Consider the following 5,320-nt stretch of genomic DNA (forward strand, 5'->3'; position numbering starts at 1 on the left):
GTAATTTTTTTAATTAAAGATTATCATCTAAAAATAACCTCTAATTAAATAAAATTGTTTTTTAGCCAGTACTTTTTTTAAAATTAATTGTTAAAGTTGCGTTCCGAGCTCATCACGAAGATTTTCTGAACTTAACCGAAGTGGTTGTTTCATGCATTTCATCATGGGAGAGCGCTGATTTCTATGCAGGTGCTTTGGAGTGGTTTCGAATGGACTAAAAATAGAAGAAAATAATTTGTTATTAAATTTTTTGATCCATCCGGAACCACCCTAACGCACCTGCACAAAAACACGAGCATCGCTCTTCGCGATGGGCTCGGAACGCAACTTTAGCAATTTATTAAAAAAAAGTACTGACTAAAAAACAATTCTGTTTAATTAGAGGTCATTTTTAGATCATAATCTTTTATTAAAAAAATTACCATGGCGCGTTGCCATTAAAAAAAAAATTCCAGAACTCGAAAACTAAAAGAAATTTCGAAAAATGTTAGTCTTGATAAATGGTCACATTTTAATTGTACTTCACGCTACACTAATTATTTTTTTCGTAAAGTGCTTAGTTTACGAAAAAAACGCTTAGTTCCATACTTTTTATTCACCTGGTATATAGACAGAAGCATTAGAGTTGGGGTTTTTAGTTGTTTTAATGAGGAAATTTAAGTCTTTGTTATTTGATTTTGCATTAATTCCTTCTCAAAATACTTCCGTTAGTACTTCTAAGTAATGGTAATAGTTTTCAATAATAATATTCTAGAAATATCCAACATCGGCATTTACCCACCTCTAATCCATTATAGCCCTTGGTCCATAATGAAAATGATTATTGACTACTAGGAAAGAAAATTAACTTCACAACCTCTCGATAAACTAAATAATGGTATCTTTTACAGCTAGTGGTAAAAAAAAACATTATTATTAACATAATCCCAACAAATTCTTTCATATTAAAATTAAACGTACAACCACCACAATTACTAATTGTAATTCCGCTGGCATCTTTAGCAGTAGAGCTAACAGAAACTGTTGCTGAATTAAATGCTAAACAATTATTTGAAAGAAAATTTAATGTGTCTTCTTTAGTTTTTGAATTATTGGAAAAAAAACGGAAATTTGTAATTTTCCTTTTTATTTTTTCAAGCGAAAACTAGACCTAGACGTTTTTAACTAGAACGTTCTTAAAGCACTTTTTTACAAGGAATTTAAATCTGTCATCGTATTTCCAAAGCGTTTTTGATGTCAGAGTTATTTTGGATTTTCTTATGGACGTCATATTCGATATCTGTATTTTTGAAAAGTCTTTTTGTTCCTGATTACAACGATGTATCACACGATATAATCACATGCTGATAATAATTAAGAAAAAGCGTTTTTGCGAAGAGTGTTTTGGAGAAAACGCTAACAATTTTGTTTAACACACTAAATTTTCAAGTTGAAAGAGAAAAGTCACTTCATAGTTTTGACAATGTCATCATTTGATTAGCTTTTGCTTTATTTAGTTTTTATCAAAGTTCTTCTATTTATTGTCTTCCGACGAAATGGTTTCCAGTAGGTTTGATTTCTTTTTCTTAATTTTTTTCCAAATTTATGATCATAAAATATTAAAATAATAAATTAGTTTTCGTGATTATCATTTACGGTGAAACACAAGTAACGATACTAATGGCCATTGTTGCAGCCAAAGCAGCAGTTCTTAAACAAATAATATAAAATAAGTTATTTTCTTTCACAACGTAAATTTTGGTTTATACAGAGTGTCCCAGGAGTTCAAAAAGTTCATTAGTGACTATTAAATGGTATAATTCAAAAAAAAACTATATAGGCTGTCTCAGGCAGGTTTGGATATAGGAAATTAACATGGGAAATTAGATTTTATTTTTTTCCGGCTGCATGAGTAACACAAATTAAAATCTAAATATTATAGATAGATTTTTTCGAACATTTTTTCAATGTTAATCAACTATTTTTTATTTACAATTTATTCAAACAGAGATAAAGGTAGATTAGTACTCATGTCTACTTAACAAACATTAATGATCTCGCACAAGCGAAAGAGAAGTGCTCTTCTTCGTTGGCAAGCTTACGTAATTATTATTTCATGTAGGAGTCGGCGTGACTAAACTCGAGTCATCCTGTCCCAGACCTCTAGAGATGTTTAAGAGTCATTGAAATAAAGTTGTCCCCTTGACCATTGCTTGGGCTTATATTTATGTTCTGTATAGTTAGTTTTTAAATTATTAGAATGTTACGATAAATTAGGTAAGCAAAATTTTCAAAATATGGTAGTTTGTTTGAAAACAAGCCAATTACATCATTCCTGTTAAATGCAATAACATTTAATATTGTAGGTTGGGGTGTAAAGTAGATAAAAATTACACGTTTAAAAAACCCACTTACTTTTGAATGACTGAGTTAGGCATTATTATGAAATATTAAAAAAAAATCTGTTATAACTGTGCAGTTTCGCGCACACAGAGCTGTAAAATAACAAGAAAATTTTAGGCTTTCAGAGATTCCGAAAAATAGCTATTTATGAAATAAGTTGCGAAATGAAAGTCTTTTAAGCACGCGAGGTGAAATTGACCAACGAGGCGAATACTGTGTTGGTCAACACGTGAAGTACTTAAACACTTCTTTGCTTGTAACGTGTTTCATACATGATTTTTTTTCTACAATCACCAAAAAATTTTATAATAATTGGAAAATGTGACATTGTGATTTTTTTTGACATTGTCAAATTGACAGAATTGCAAAGTTGGCAAGTAAAACAAAATAGATCTTATTGCCAAGTTGTTGTTTACAAACAATAATTTTTCGAAAAAATATCGGAAAGTTTGTTCATATAATTTGGAAAAATGAGTGATTCCGATGTGATTTCTGATATCTAAAATGCAGCAGAAGCCTCTATGAATACTTTTATAACAGAGAGAGCAAAATCTGTGTATCAAGCAACTTACAACAAATTTGAAATTTGGTGCAAGGAGAAAAAAGTGGTTACTATCACGAAAAAGTAGTTTTGGCCTACTTTTATCAAGCTTCGAAGATTTGGAAGACGCAGCTTCGTGTTTGAAAATTTCGGGGAGATCCGAGTAGATTCCTGTTTACCTGAGTTAATAAGGGTCACAAAAATTGAGATGTCCGAGAAGAGTCCCGGGCAGGGTTGATCAGCAGGCATAGGCAAATATGTTAATGAAAAACATACAACCAAGAGACGGCGCCACTTGCTTTTATTTACAGATTTCTGTAAATTATCACAAACAGTAGTAAACAGAAACTACTAGTGCCATCTCTTGGTTGTATGTTTTGTTTTTACTTAAAAAAATACAGAATATAAAGCAATCTTTGGATATTTGGCGCAAAATATCAAAAAACACTTTTCTATCAACTATCACTAGTATTGTTCAAATAATTTCCCAGTTTCGAGTTCGAATTATTTGTTACATACTTTGTTCGTGGTATGCTCTTTTCATTGTGTGTTTAAATTTTGTTAAGTTTCGTTTTTTAGTATCTACTTTTAAGGTAGAATTATTCAAGTTTCAAGTTTTCAAGTTTTGAAGTAGGTAACACTCTCCTAAAAGATATCCAGCAGCAATGCTCCTCAAGAGAATCTTGAAACTACTGGGTAAAAGTCCAGAAATTTGGGGACATCTGAACTGCCGTCAAAATTTGAACAGGTAAAAACATAATTAGAAAGGAAAATTTTCGCTTTTGAACTGTGGTCTGTTTCTAGAACTAGGGGGGATTTTAAGCTCTTTTACAGCTAATGTCATCACACTTGGACGATATCACAAAGGCTTTGCAATGTAGGGTTAGACTCTGAGAAATTTTTATTGATTGATTCTAAAAACACGGTTGTAGAATGAGAAAAGAATGATTTTTTAGATAACAAATAAATTTTGACTGAACGTCTCTCTAATAATGTGTCCTCCGCTGTGATTTTGACCGCAGTTCAAACAGAGATTTTGTCAGTCCGGACAGGCTAAAACACTTTGTACCGTAATTTGGTGGTATGTACCGAGAAATTTTTGCTCAACATTTGGGGGAATTGATAATGAGACAATAATCAATAATCTTATTCCAAAATAAAGTATAAGAAGTTCAAACAAAAAATTTACACGATAAAGTCTTCGCAACAGTTTTTTGGGCTAAAGAAGGACTTTTGCTATTAAGGTTTATACTACCTGAGACGATGATATCAAAAGGAAACTATGCAAAATATTCTAAAGTTTTGTGTGATTCTATAAACTTGAAAAGGTATGAAATCCACACGTCAGATGTACTGTTCTTTCACAAAAACCGACTGGAGCATATACCGGGTGTCCCAGGCAGGCTTGGATATAGGAGATTAACATGGGAAATTAGTTTTTATTTTTTTCTGGCTGCAGGAGTAACAGAAATTAAAATCTGGTTAATGGAGCTTGTGGTGCTCGAAAAGGACTATCTTATCGACATTTTTGTCGATTCTCCAATTAACTCCATTTTGGCGAAAACGGCTCTTGAAAAATTGAAATTTGAATTTGCCGGGTTAGCGTTACTAAGAAACGAACTATCAACTCAAATTGTGACAAATTCTCCTTTGGCAACAATGACTTGATAGTTCGTTTCTTAGTAACGCTAACCCGGCAAATTCAAATTTCGAGTTTATTGGAGAATTGACAAAAATATCGATAAGATAGCCGTCTTCAAGCACTACAAACTTCATCAGTCAGATTTTAATTTCTGTTATTCCTACATCCGGAAAAAAATAAAAACTAATTTTCCATGTTAATTTCCTATATCCAAGCCTGCCTGGGACACCCGGTATTAGCAAATGTACAGGTCACCATCTAAATCTGTAGTGCCCAGCAGTATAACCATTTACTCTACAGTCCTAATCTATCTTCTTTCAGTTATATTTTGTTGGAAACTATCTTGAACGGCAGGATTTTTTAAGAATGCAGGAGCCCCCAGTCCAAAATGTAAAAAGCAAATCCATTTATTTAGTAATTTTAGAGAATGCTATCATAATGTGTGGTACAATTTTGTTAAATGCATAAATAAACAATTTAAGTCCATTGTATGTGCTTCTTTATGTCTTGATCATAACCAAAATATTATTATTAAACACATATAACTGATTTTATTGAAAATTTTGGTTATTTGTATTTAAATTGTAACAGGAAAATTAAAATTGAATAATAAAGTATTTAAATTTGCCGCCAATTTTAGTTCAACATACAAACAAGAGACGGCGCCAGGCTTGAAATTTTGACGACCGGAAAATTGTGTGTTACTTGATTTTCTATATTGAGTATATTCTATGGTCCCGGGTCAGCTTAAGTCT

The 5,320-nt window shown here is 31.8% G+C and overlaps 1 long non-coding RNA gene across 2 annotated transcripts; it reads left to right on the forward strand.

The window, feature by feature from the left end:
* The first annotated feature begins 3,389 nt into the window (after positions 1-3,389).
* LOC123012935 lies at positions 3,390-4,495 on the forward strand. 2 transcript variants are annotated; one of them, XR_006413241.1, is made up of 3 exons: positions 3,390-3,671; positions 3,728-3,805; positions 3,856-4,495. It is a non-coding gene; the product is annotated as an uncharacterized LOC123012935 (long non-coding RNA). The 2 variants fall into 2 exon arrangements; XR_006413242.1 differs by having other exon boundaries at positions 3,728-3,800.
* Positions 4,496-5,320: the final 825 nt, after the last annotated feature.

This window comes from Tribolium madens, unplaced genomic scaffold (genome assembly GCF_015345945.1).
Source record: "Tribolium madens isolate multiple individuals breed KSU strain unplaced genomic scaffold, Tmad_KSU_1.1 Scaffold_96;HRSCAF=242;Tcas5.2_LG5, whole genome shotgun sequence".
Taxonomy (NCBI): Eukaryota; Metazoa; Arthropoda; class Insecta; order Coleoptera; family Tenebrionidae; genus Tribolium; species Tribolium madens.